Source organism: Protopterus annectens, chromosome 2.part1 (genome assembly GCF_019279795.1).
Source record: "Protopterus annectens isolate FY-2018-M chromosome 2.part1, PAN1.0, whole genome shotgun sequence".
Lineage (NCBI taxonomy): Eukaryota > Metazoa > Chordata > Ceratodontiformes > Protopteridae > Protopterus > Protopterus annectens.
Window position 1 is genome coordinate 1269499841 of NC_056729.1, and position 15327 is coordinate 1269515167.

Sequence of the window (15327 nt, forward strand, 5' to 3'; positions counted from 1 at the left end):
GGTCATGTTTCAACTGTCATGATTTACACATTTGTCATGACAGTTCCAGTTATTCAATCATTATAACTATGCTACAGTTGTATTATGAAATGTGGGAACAAGGATATTATTGCTGGTGGAAACATGGCTTATGGAAACATTTTGAAAGCAAAGTTTATTAGATGACACAGAAGGGGTGGGGAGAGGTGGACAGTTGATGACAGGAATACTCATACAGATATAACAGATTAGTTTGTTTCTTTTCTGCACATATTTGTGATGAATTGCTGTTTGCTTTTTCAACATAATTATTCATGCAACACAGGCTTCACAATAGGGAGCACCATATTAATACAGCAGTAGGTTAATGGGGTGTTAGGGAAACATGTAGCCAATGTTTACAGCCACAGCAGTCATACAAAGCAATGAAAAACGGTTTGGCATCCAGCTGGATTAAAACCTTGAGAGAATTCTAAGAAAAATATACAGTCTGTGGTATTATTTATTTTATTTATTTTACATTTGTTGACCGGGATAGAATGACTGGATATGTGTTCATTTTCAGCGGAGGCCTGGGGAGAAAAGATCCAATTATCAAAACACACTACCTAGGAACTCCAACTTTACAATATTCCAATGTGACAACAGATTGCAGAAAAGGAGAATTTATGTATTACTCTTCATTACCCTCATGAAAACTGAATGCTGTACATTCAGCTCTTCAGCTTGCTCAAAAGTAGATTAATCAGACTATGTATAGCTAAGCAGAACAGCTAACCAGAATAATGTGGCTGCAGGCAAAAACTCACAAGATTTTGCCATAAGCTGTGTATTTCCATTTAGCCTCAGGTGCAGTTAGTGCTCAGCACCAGATATTGTACAAATGCAGAGGAGGAAGACAAATAACACAGAAGGGAGAAGATACACAGGGGAAGAAGGAGACAGGGACCAAGTAACTTATTACAAAAGCAGGAAATTGGCTCATAACAATATGTAGGCAACGGTTATATATAAAACAGTGTACTAAAAGCAGTCCATAGCACATAGATAATGCCTGGATTAGAGCCCTTGAAAGTATGCAGAAAACTGTTGATATATGAGGATTATCTCATCAAACCACAAAGGAATTCCCACCTCACACACTTTAAAATCACACAGCTGAAGGACATTAACAACTTAATGAGGCAGAAGGGTTGAACACAGAGATACAAGCAGATGGAGAAAGGAATAGCAACAGTTTTTTTTTTTTTTTTGTAGAACATGTAAGACTATCTCTATGGTGCGTTACCCTTTGTTATTTCCTCACTATGAATCTGTCATGCCCTGTACAATAAAGTGCTTGCTATAGGGAGAAATAAGGGTAAGAGAGTGTAGTAAACATTAACTCACAATCAGGGTAAGAGTGGTTACTAAGTCTACCTGTTGGGGCTGCAATGTTTTTGTAAATGATGTCTTGGTGTGCTATTCAAATGGTATGTTAATGAAATGTTGAAAATGGAGAGAAATACAGATTTTTACTTATTTAACATTTGTTTACCAGGAAAGTCCGACTGGGACAGAGCCAATTTTCAGTGGAGGCCAGGGAAGAAATGCTCCAGAGGCATGACTATGGAAGGTGAGAGGAAACCAGGGCACCCGGAAGGAACCTATGCAAATGCAGGGAAAACATGCAGACTCTACACAGAAGACATCCAAGCTGGGAATCAAACAGGAGATCCTCTTGCTGGGAGACAACAACACTAACCGCTATACCACCTTATTCGCAGTTAACTATATGATAGCAATATAGAACATCATGAAATAATAATTTGGCCTACAGGTATAATTGATCCCATGAAACTATGCAAAATTATAAAATTATCACTCTACAGACAGGTGAATTATCTCAACATTCTACATTGGAACTTCCAGGTCATTGCATTCAGCAGCATAAGGACTCATAGTAACTATTTTATAGGGGTTCCTTTAGTTTTCCTTTAGTCTTTATTCCCATAGTGGAATTCATGCAAGCACATTTGTATGAAAGTAACTGGACTAATGCAGCTGATCGGATTAAGCAAATAAAAAAGAAGCTGCTAGGACAGTGTCACAAGATGGGTTGCCAACTGGCTCACTGACAGAATCCACAATGTGGAAGTAGCAGACTCCAAATCCAACACCAGGCCAGGGATACATGGAGTACCACAGGGATGTCTTGGGTCCTCTCCTGTTTGGAATCTACTTTTCTGAAGTACAGGCTAACAAGAAGGTCTTTGGCTAACAAAGTTCACAGATGACTGATAACTAGGAGCCATAATCAAAACTCCTAATGATGTGGACATCCTACAAAAGGGCCTCGCTGAGACAGATGGCTGATGTCAAAGCCATGGCCTCAAGCTCAATGCCAAAAAGTGCATTGTCATCCCCTTTGGTAAAAACTCTGTACTCATGAGCTACCACATAGGTAGTAGTCTACTTAACATCAAAAGTGTGATAAGAGACCATGGGACACAGATGGACAGTAGTCTCTCCTTTGATAATCACATCACCACAGTAGTCAGGAAATCCTTCTACGTGGCACACCTCATTGCAAAAGGTTTCTCATCCAGGAAAAAAAGAGGTCATTGTTCTCCTCTACTCGTCACTTATTAGATCCATTATAGAGTACAACACCCCTTTTGGTATGTACCTCACAAGACATCTACAATAACTTGAAAGGCCGCAGAAATACCTCACAAAGAGGATTACCAGCCTCAAACAGATGCCCTATGCAGACCGTCTCAAAAAACTCCAGCTTTACTCCATCGCATATCACCTACTCATAGGCAATCTCTGCCTAACATATAAAGCTATGTCAAACCCAGAGCTGTTGGACATGCTCCACTTAAAGAAATCCCAATCCTTCCTAGCTACATGCTCTAGGGACCTAAACCTTGTCACCACAATAAACAGAACATGCTCGAGGGATAGATTCCTGTCCCAGAGACTTCCCATACTTTGGAACAAGCTACCTATCTATATCAAACAAAGTTCCTCATTAGCACTCTTCCTGAAAAATCTTGATGATTGGTTGGGAAATAGGAAATTCACTGTGGAGATCACCTCTGTGGCTCTGCTTGACAGGGGCACAGGAAAATAATTTTCTTGGGTGGCGAAAGCCTGGGTACCTTTTTGGCTAGGCTTATATAGGCCCTAGGGCCAATAGCCTAGTACCTACCTATGAATCTATGAAAATGGAGGTTGCAAGCAGGGAGTAAAACACAGAGGAAGGAATACAGGAATGTGCAAGAGGATGGTGAGACAGCATCATAGTAATCCACTTCTTCAGAACATAAAAGTAGAATTGTGCAAAGAATTTCATGACTTTGGAGAGTCACCACACCAGGAATGGGTGAGAACAAGGAATAACATTGTATAGCCAAATGGACCAAATCAAGTGGGTCAAGATGACATAGGCAAAGTGGAGAGCTATATATGGGGCACATTTTTTTTTTGGGGGGGGGACAAGTACTCTTTTTTTTTGGTAAGTTAGGTAAAAGGCACAGACATACAGGACATATAATTCAGACAGGGATGTTGCTGGACACCATGGTTGATGATAGGTAGGGGACATCGGAGATGCATCCATGTCCAACTTCAGAACAGAGAGAATCTTGTCCTTACCCTCAGAACTTCCATCACTGCCTCCTGTGTCAGTTGCTTGGGTCAATTCCAGATGTGACATTGCTTTGACAATATGATACAGAACCTTTTCAATCCTGCTGATTTGGGCACCAAGGTCACTCTCCATAATGTCTTCCACCAGCCCTGTTAGCAGCCATCTAGTGTCAAAATTGCCACTTCCACTACTACTACGCTCCTGGAGGGTACCACTGCACCAGCAGCCATGGCACAGCTACCTGACACAGGTGGAGCAGGTGGAGCAGATAGGGCAGGAGTGGTGGAGGTAATGCTGAAACTTTGTGACCTCAACATGCTGGGTGTCTTTGCTGCCAGTGGTGATGCCACAGCAGCCACATGTGGAAGAATGATAGGCCAAACCCTAGTGGTCAGTTTACCTTTCTGTGCTGATGGTCATTTTGTTTTCAGCAGTAATGTATAAAAAAAGAAAAAAGGAGAGCTAAAGGGTTGGGGAGACAAAAAAGAGAAACAGATCAATGGGATGTTGCATTAATTAATCGTTTCAATACACAAAACAATATAAAAAATAAAAAAGTACACCTTAACCACATCTAGATATGACAGGAAGACATGGATATGTCATAAAATCAGTGAATCACAACTCTATGATATGAGTGATAGAATTATGTATTTCACTGTGCAACATTATCAAATATCTGCTTTCTATGGTATTACCTGCATATGCAAATATTGAATTTTTATCTATTTTTATCTGCCTTTCTTTCTTGTTCTTCTTTACGGTATATCCACAATCAGGTTTTTGTAAATATTCCTTCTCTTGGATTATCCTGCCACTATTGTATTGGATTTTTTGACATTTATATATAAATATTTTGTCTTTGTTGATTTTATGTTATGTAAATGTTTCTTGTCAATATTACTGTTGTAATGTTTAGTCTTTGTATTAATTATTGTTTTTTGACATGTCTTTAATTGTAATTGGAGCTTTTCTCCTCGAGTCTCCACTGAAAATGGGCCTTTGGCTCAGTTGGACCAACCAACCCAGTTAAGAAATGACAATAAATAAATAAATCTATAAATATGAAAAAAATGAAAATTTATTCTTACTCTATAAATCAAAAAATACATAGACTAGCAGTTATATCCAAAAATAGGTGGTTTAAATAAAATAAATAAAACCACATATAAGGTTAATGACAAAAATAGAAAGGCAAAACAAAATAAAAGATATCTTAGAAATCTTTAGGAAACATGACTCAATTAATAATAGCAAGTTAAAATTTGATGTAAAACTGATATCTATTTAAAAAATAATATAAAACATAAATAATCAGAAGAGCAAAATAATATTTTAAATAACACTGTTTCTTTAAGACAACTGAAAGAACAAATTAAAAAATTAAGAAACAACAGGACTCTATGTCTAGATGGCACAGTACCTGAAATATATAAATTAATCCCTGATAGTATTTTAAAAACTCTTTTAAAGGTAATTGAAGAGGGTAAAGATACATTAAACATGCCCCCTTCTTGGAAATAACTGATATCTCCCATTTAAAAGAAAGGAAAGATACAAAGCAATGCTCCTCCAAATGCCCAATCATTCTCCTAAAAGTAGATTATACAATATTTATGTCAATTTTGATAAAAAGATAAAATAATATGATGCCAGTATTAGTTAAAGAGGACCAAACAGGATTTACATTACATAGAAAAGGTCATGATAATATCATCAGGCTTTTATCACTGGTGGATATTGTGAATAAAAATAAAAAGGAACTTTCAATTATAAACTTAGAGTCAGATAAAGCTTTCAACTCAATTAATTGGGATCATCTATCTAAAGTACTTAAATAATTAATTTTTTTGGAAGATTTTATAAACTTGATAATAAAATTATATAACTCAGTTAAAAATCGGATCATTTCTATTGAGCCCTTTCAAAATATTCAAAGGAACAAAACAAGGTTGCCCTCTTTCTCCCTTATTATTCACACTGCCAGTAGAACCTTTTGCAACATCTATTAGATCAAACAGATTAAAATATTCTCAATAAACAATAATTATACTTCCAAAGTACAACTATTTGCGAATGACATTTTATTAACAATTGGTGATACTGAACCTTACTTACTTACAGTATATTAATAGTTCAACAAATCATTTTCAAAGAATTTTATCTTTAAATTTTAATCAGAATAAAACAGAAATAGTATTAATAAATAAAAAATAAACAGTTTTTAAAGGAATTATAAAGACGTTAATTGGGAAAATAAACAGTTTAAATATTTAGGAATTATTAAAAACCTGGAAGAAACAAGAGCTAATTATAACATTTTACTAAGTTCATTACTAGTTTTAATAGATAAATGGAATAAATTACATTGTCCTATGGAAGATAGACTCACATTAATAAAATTGATTATATTACCAAAAATATTATAGTACATGCAATCATTAATATTAATACCATCTATTAAAATTATTATACAATTAAATTCCATACTAATTAAATTTCTATTGTATCCCCAAAAAACAAGAATAGGAATTGACTGGCATACCAAATCATGAATAAATGGTGGAATTGGGTTTCCTAATATAGAATTATATACAAAATCAGTAATTCTAAATATAGTATCACACTGGCTAAATATATCCTATACATCTAACTGGAAATCACTACATGAAGAACCTTTATTTTTAAATACTACAGTTGATCTAAATATAATTTATAACTCAAATATTAATACCTTTATTTTGGATCATAAAAGAATTTTGTTTAAATAAAAGTTCTCTTGCATTGACTCTATATGTTAATTATATAATAGGTATATTTAAAGGGTTATAGATAGGAAATTCTCAACTTAAATTGCTATTGATTTTGATATTCCCCATTAGGTGCACATATGGTTGTGCAGAGTCATTTAATTCTGACAAAATCTTGAAAAAATAATTTTAAGTATTGGTTTCAATTTATAGATGGTAACAAAATAATTCCTGTTGATCAGTTATTGACAAAATATAATATGAAAGAAGATAAATCCTTAGATATTCAAATACTGGGCCAATTTATTACTACTGAAATACAGTCAAGGTTTAACTTGAATAATAAGTCTATTCAAAAAAATTTAGAATTTTTCTTTAAATTAATAGTGAAGAATTAAAAAGTAAATCCTATTTATTAACTCTATATACATTTTTAAGATTAGAATTGGTACAGTTTGAGCAATCCTTCTTGAAATATTCAAAAAAGGTTAATAAGGAAGTGTTTTCTAGACTTAATAAGCAATTATTATTAAAATTTGTCAATTGTCCATGGTGGTGCAGCGTAGCATTGTTGCCTCACAGCAAGAGGTTCTCCCGTTCAATTCTCGGCTGAGTGCAGGGAGCGCCTTCTGTGTGGAATCTGCATGTCCTCCTCACGGTCGAGTGGTGTTCCGAAACACATGCGTGAATGGGTGTGCCTTTGTTGAAGGTTGGGCGTCGAGCTGGAATCTCAGCACCATAAAAACCTACTGACAATCATTAGCAGACCGGAGTTCCCCTGTGGCGACCCCTAACTGGGAAAAGCCGAAAGACAAACAACAAAATTAAAATTTGTCAATTATACTACTTATTCTCCTTTTTAGAAAATATTTACTTGGAAATATTTGCATAGAAATTTTCTAATACCTCATAAAATTGTGCACACACACACACACACACACACACACACACACACACATATATATATATATATATATATATATATATATATGTATATATGTATGTATATATATATATATATATATATATATATATATATATATATATATATATATATATATATATATATATATATAGATATATATGGGTCTACCTGACATGGTCGACAGTTCATATAATCGACACTCATTTGGTTGACAGTTCATTTGGTCGACAAGCAGAGTTGCCCCCTTCCCCAATGTTGTGCAACCCTGGAGTTGATATATATAGTTAGGGGGTGGGGCCCCCACCTAAAATGCTTGTCGATCAAATGAACTGTCGACCAAATAAACTGTCGACCATATGAACTGTCGACCATGTCAGGTAGACCCATATATATATATATATATATATATATATATATATATATATATATATATACATAGATATATATATATATGGGTCTACTTTGAGTCACTGAAAACTAATTTCACTGAATGTAAGTACTGTTGGGCAAATAAAACATATATGCCATTTTCCCCATTGTAGTGCCATCCTGGAGTTAGTATATATAGTTGGGGGGTGTTTGGGACAGATTGGGGGCTTGTGGGGGCATAGCCCCCCGCCTACTTTTGGTTTTATATTGTTAGCTTTCAGAGAAATGAGATTCAGAAATATAAAAGCTAAGTAGATGGGAGGCTATGCCTTCCACACCCCCCATAGCTAAGAAAGTTATCACAACAATTTGGAAAAGCAAGAGTAATCCTCCTTTTACTGAATTTATCTATTTAGCTAGAAGTGTATGTGATATGTAATTACAAACATAATATAATAGAACTACAAATCATACATAACGATTATTGTCATGGCAAAAAATTAAAAAGCTAAAGAGAAATATTAATGGTTGTTCATTAGTTATATCATGTTGTGCATGTTGTATATAGTTTACTGTTTATATTTTGTTGTATATTACATAATAATGCTTTAATTAAAATTTAATAAAAATATTTTTTTTTCGAAATCCATAAAAGAAATCTTACATCCCAGCCAAAAAATTCAACCCAATCCCTTCTCCCAATAACTCACCACTCGAAATTGCAATGCAGTTCACCTCTTATTTTATATATAGTATAGAATCTCTAAGGATTCCCCACCTTTGTCCTCTAAATGGCACACCATTTCTACCATTGACAGACATGTCTGCAGTAGTCAAGCCAGAAATATGGGTCTGAATTGGTGCCCAATTGACATTTCACATTTAACAGCTTATGAGTAAAAATGCACAGCCTTGCCAACTGCATCTGCACAATTAGAAGTACAACAATGGCTTTCCAGACACACTGGCAATGAGTACATCAAGCAGCATAGAAGGTGTTAAAATAGCATTGAGATTTAGCAATGTGCAATGCTCAAAATCTTTAAATATGTTCCAGTGTTAAGCCCTGATATGCCTTATGGTACTGATTATAATCATGGTTTGTTGCAGAAAAAAATGGTATGAGTTGTGACATTTTGGCATGTTGGGAGTTAGACATTGGTAAGTTTGAGTAGTACCACCTGGGAATTGAACCCAAGTGAAAAAAATGATAAAATGTTAAACATTGTTGATTAACTGTCAATGCCACAGGAGAAGTAACTTACTAATAGGGTAATTAGAGATATAGTAATTTAATATTGACTGCACACATACTTAAGAGATGCCTATATGTCTGTGACTTTATTTAGTCATGAGACTGCATCTCTATGTAAATATCATTGCTTGTGTTTATAAATACATCAGAGGTGCCTAGAGTTGCATGACCTCAGTAAGACATGATGGGTTAGGTTACATACATACATACCTCAAAACACATACTGCCATAAACACATAATTATAATATGTGACAACAAAATAATTACAACAAAATATTGTGCACATCATACCTATGTGTGTGAATTCTACATTAAAAATCATTAGTGGCATGTTTTACATAATTCACTCACATTAAATTGGCTTCTATAGCAAGCAGTAGTGAAACATGTCTTGCAGTAAACAGAGTTATGATGATGTATATTTACTGTGACATTTCTGACCAAAAGTTGGCGACCAATAGCATTCTGTCCTCCTCTGTTAAAGTGTCTGCCAACTGGATTCTAACCCTGCCTCAGCTGTCTTTAGTCTTTAGGATAACTGCCCATACACCTTGTGCCACAGGGAAATTTACCTAACAAGTTAACTTTACTCACTGAGGGCTATCCAGAGTGCTATTTGAATGATGATGACTGTGCATTCTTTCCAGGCTTGTTTACACTACAGAAGGCAGCCTAAATTAAATTTCTCACATTTTTCCTTAGGCAGTAAGTTGCATTTGCCTGCTGTCAAGCAGAGTGCAAATGCAAAAGGCATTAGAAAAAATATGAGAGAGAGAAACAGTTGACAGTAAAATTAATTAAATCACTGGGTACATCTAGCAATGACCAGATGAAAAAGTGCATTCAAGTGACACATTCATATTTCTCACATCTCTTTGCATAATAAGACATATAATTTGTGGCATACATTGTCAGACTTTTAGTTAATGACAAATAGTATGAAAATGGATGGACAACAGCTCACATGCTGTACTGATAATAGTTGAGTTTTACACAAAACCATGATCTAAAAATGTGTGTAAATATGTATTCAGGCCCACTGTCTGTAAAATTTTCAGTTAACTGCATCACCTGCATTATTTCTCTCAACTCACTTCATTTATACCCTGTGCCACAGTGGTAGTAATATGACAGGTAGAATCTATTCACTAAGTACTGTTCAGGATGCTGACATCCATGCACCAACCTCAGACTGGTTTGTACTACAGAAAGCAGCCTAAATTAATATTTTTAATGTTTTCCTTAGGAAGTGAACTGAGTTTGCATAGTGCTGAGTGGAGAGCAAATGCAAAATGCATTAGGAAAAATTAACTGACAGAGACAAAAAGCTGCAAGGAAAACTTAAGTGTAGTATAGGGTATACCTAACAATAACCAGAGCCAGATGTGTATTACAATGACAGTGTCATTGTTCTCACATCACCTTGACACATCGCCAGTTTGATTTCTAGTCCAAATTATCAGAACTGTAGTTAATGACAAATAATATGAAAGTTGACAGACAACAGATAACATGCTGTCAGCAATACTAAAAATAGTTGTTTTTTAAACAACACAATGATATCATAAAATATGTGCAAATGTGTATTCAGACCCGCTCTTTAAAATTTTCAGTTAACTGTATCTGAACCTGGAATCAGTATTTTTTTCTCTAGGCTCACTGTACTTAATCATTGTGCAACAGAGATAGTTACCTGATAGATGAATTTTCTTCACTAAGTACTATCCAGGGTGCTGATATTAAAGTACATGCACCAGGCTCATTTGCACTATAGAAGGCAGTCTAAATTATTTTTTTTTCACTTTTTGCTTAAGAAGTAAACTGTAGTCCAGTGCTAGGACCACTCTTAGTCCAGACTGTGCATTGCCAAATGGCATGCAACTGAAGAAGAGAAGAAAGAAATATAAAAAGTACTGAAATAGGGGAAACATTATAAAACAAGTAGTTAAAACATATCGTTTTAAAATTTTCTCAACTTTGTTGCATTTCAACATGAAAATATTCTCATTAAACATCATTATGTCCACACAAACAATGCCATCCGTGGATTAGAACCCCATGACTCTAAGATATTCACAAGACACAGTTCACATTCTTATCCGTATGTGCCACACACAGTATACTATGAAGATAAAAAATAGTTAGCTATACTCAGTATGTGACATAGTATCAGCTGACACTAGAGGTGCAACAGCAACAATTCCTGAACTTTGTCCTGTGTAATTTGCAGTTAGATGTATGGATGGCTGCTATAATGGTAACAGGGAAGATGAATAATTTCTCTCACAATAGAAAACAGTTGTGAATACTGCTCCTGTTTGCTTCTCTTTGTTTTGTGAACATCACTCCCAATAGCTATGCTTCTCTAATAAGACTGCTATATGCTTTACTTTGATGTTGATATATGCAGATACAATTGTATTCAGAGGCAGAAAGTGTTGTCAGAAACAATGTAGACACATGTTAGTAATGTTGCTCTTCTAAGTCAGTCAATGGTAACCACAACTTGTAAGTCCCGTCTCCCTGACACACCCTGATTGATACTAAAGTCAGACTGGTAATTCACACTTGCAAGCACTTAGCAAATAACACTTGAGTCCTCATACTTGCAGAGGTAGAGCTTGTCCATGCAGTTGTGTAGGTCCTTAAAACATGTTTAGACTCCCAGCATTTAGTGCAGACTGTGAAATTCATGAATGTTAATAAATTCACACCTCATTTGCATAGTCACAGTTCTGAGTGAACTATATAAAGTTAATTGTGTAGCTAAGGAATTTGTATTGTAGTAGGGGAGCCTAGATCCAGAAAATGAATATTGCTACTTGTTTTGCAAACTATTTGCTACTTTCACAACTGACTTGCTGCAAAGGTAGGTTGCTGTTATGAACATATTTTTATATTTGAGCATTAGTTATGGTTTGCATCTCACAATACAAGTATTGCTGCACTGTCTGCATTATTGTCAATAGCTTTTGGTATGGTATGTGTACTACAGTTATTTCTTGACCATCATGTATTTTTCTACACAATGATAATTTAATAGGAATTTCAGTCTTGAAAGCTGAACATTTTGTTCAGAAGACTGTGTATTATTTATTACTAAGGCCATTGATTTGTGCATTAATACCAGTGACAATATTGTTAAGGCTTTCTGTTGTCTACATGCCTGAACTCCAAGGAAGTGCATATCAGACCAAAAAATGTTAACCATTTTTCCTTGAGAGGTTTACATTATTTGTTATAATGCTGCAATGTACTACACAGTGACAGAAATGTTTGCCTGCTATGAATCTTCATCCAGGTTCTTTTTTGTTGTGCATTTGGGGGGTGGGGTGGGAGGGAGAGGGAAATCTGTTATGAAGTTGTGTACACTCATATGAAGCATTCCCTTTTTCATGTATTTTGTGCCTGATGGATGGATACATTCATATGAACAAATGAATGGATTTGAACCTTACTTATGCATTGCAATTTACAAGACACGTATTGCTGTACTGTCTGTATTATTCTCATTAATTGTTGCCATGGCCATGCATAACACAGTTATTTCTTGACCATGCAGTATTTTTCTATATAATAGTGTGACAGTGAAATGGAAATTTCAATCTTGAAAGCTGACCACTTTTTTTCAGAAGACTGCTATATAAATTATAACAAAGGTCATGGGTTCTTGCATTAGTGGCAATAACAATTTTGTTAAGGATTGGATATTTATCTGGCTGACCTCCAAGGAAGTTGCATATCCAACCAAAAATTGTTAATCATTTTTCCTTGACAAGTGTATATTTATTTGTTTTAATGCTGTAATGTATTACAGAGTAAATAAAAAAGGGAAAATCAGTTGTACAGGAATGACTGCTCTAATTATGGGCATATGGATTACTAAATGGGTCTTTGCCTTAACTTTTTTATATAAGATCCATGTCAAAGATCACTTTGTATTCTTATTAAAAATAAGAAAACAGGATTCAAGCTGGAATTGTTTATTTAAACCACGTTTATTAAGTTAAAACAAGAGATGGATGCTTTTGCTCTTGTCAGTGCTTCATCATTTTTGAAGTTATACATAGCAGTAACAAGCTATATATGATTTTCTATTTTCCATATAAATAGCCTTGTAAATTACAATGAAGGCTTGACTCTACAACTACTTAAACAGATCACATTCATTGACAGTGATTGGACCAGTGGTACATTCACAGTTTGCATCTTCATTGTGATTGGTGTTAACTTCTTATCCAGGTAAGCACAAAATCACTTTATATCTAGCTGTTGATCAGTGTGCCAAGTATAATGTCAAATAACAATGTAGGCATCAGGTCCTCCATTTTTATTAAATTAATTTAGCATATAATGAAACAGATGGCAATGCGACTATACTCTTTGTAAAATGCTGTGTTGGCAGAAGGATGTGACTGATGGTTAACATAATTAAAAAACAAAGTCTGCTGCTAAAGACAGAGGTGCAGTTAGGATTTTTCAACTGTATGTGAGTCTATGAAGTCTCAAAGAGCCAGGAGAACATAATGGCCTCAGTGCTAGAATTAAAAAAGCTAAAAGAAAAAAAAAACAAGTGTGAAGATGAGTCTGTGGGTATGTAAATTCCCAGGCTCAGAAAACATAGGGGAGGAGAAGGGTCAGAGATGGGCCACACATAAGGACAGAGTCATACCATACCAGAAAATATATAATAGGCATATCCATCAAGCTGGATAGATGGATAGATAGATAGATAGATAGATAGATAGATAGATAGATAGATAGATAGATAGATAGATAGATAGATAGATAGATACATGTACACATAAATAGACATGTGCACACATATATCTACATAAAAATGATGATTGTATATGTGGTTACTTTAAGTAAATACATGTGTCTAAGCTTGTGCTAATCACAAAATTATTTTAAAATGTTTTTGCCTGTTTCTGCTAATAAAGTAAGGAGCTTCCTCGGATCTCATTAAGCTAGAATGTACCAGTGTGGTAGTTCATATCATTGATTTGACATATCATAATATGAACAATACAAATTAATATTAAAATAATCCTCATATGTTAAATATAAACAAAAGGGCTGTAACACTCTTGTAATACAGAGGGACAGAAGTGTTAGTCCTGTTATAATTTTTTTATCAAGTTCTTTCTTTGTTCTTGCAGCTGGCGGGAGGGTAGGAAAGGGGAACTATATTAAGTTGTGTGTACTTATATGAAACTTCACTTTGTCGAGTATTTTATATATGGTGGGTGGATACATTCATATATATTTTTTGTGTTTACCCATCTTTTGTATTTGTACTTATGGATTTCTTCTTTACAATTATGTCTCCTCTCATATAGAGCTATGGCGCCCAAGACATTTGTACCCCATAAACTGCCATACATGGACATGGAGAATGATGTGACCATTCAGGCCCTACAACATGATGAGTCATTCCTATTAGATAGAGGCATGGGTGACAAGTCCTCCGTGACCATATCTGGGAGCAGGTGGTGAATGACATTAATGTGGTGGGAGGCCATGGATGTACATATTCCAAAATAAGACATAAGGTCAGTGATATGATTATAGCAACTAGATGTCATGCAGCTACACTTGTCCATGAAGGTACTCTGTTTAGTTGGCACAGTTTGGTCAACTAAACTAACTAGATGGTCAGCACCTGTCAACAAATGCAGCAGATCGAACAATTCTCGGTGTTGGGGAATTTGCTCTTTCCCTGAAAATTGTGTGATCTCAGAGTTAGAATATATAATTAGCAGCTCTGACCCTCTGAAACAAAATGATGTTTTGTCTTTAATTTTGTTTTAAGGTGTTTGCATGCACCAAGATTCATGCTCATTGCATGGTTAGTAGTATGTCAATGCACACAAAATTGATCATTTGGTGTTGACATTATTCACATCAATATCAGTGCCATTTGATAAAGGTAGAGAGACAAGACAGACAGAGACACAGTGGGGATAGAAGGGACACAAATGGAGAAGGAGAATGATGGGGGAATGAGGGTGTAGTCCAGGCAACAATAACAATTTCTATGAGATGTGCTTTATTCTGCAGCTGTAAAAGAAATTGTCTTGTGTTTCTTCTGTCTTTTGCTTGGTGATGCTTATCACTGTTTCACCCCTCCATTTTATATGTAGAGACAGCCAGGTCTGCCATTGTATGACCATCTGCACACAGTAAGCACACGTTCTGTTTTCTTACTAATATCCAAAAGGTAGATGTATGTGTAAATTAAAGTTATTTGATACAGGCTCTTCCTCCTTCATAATGCCTTTTTAGGTAATGTCAAAACAACAAACAGCTACTCAAGACAAACTGCTTAATGCTAGGAGCCTGAACAGGAAACTGAACTCCCTGGAAGCACTCCTAACCTTGAAAAATGCTGATGTCTGTGCAGTCACT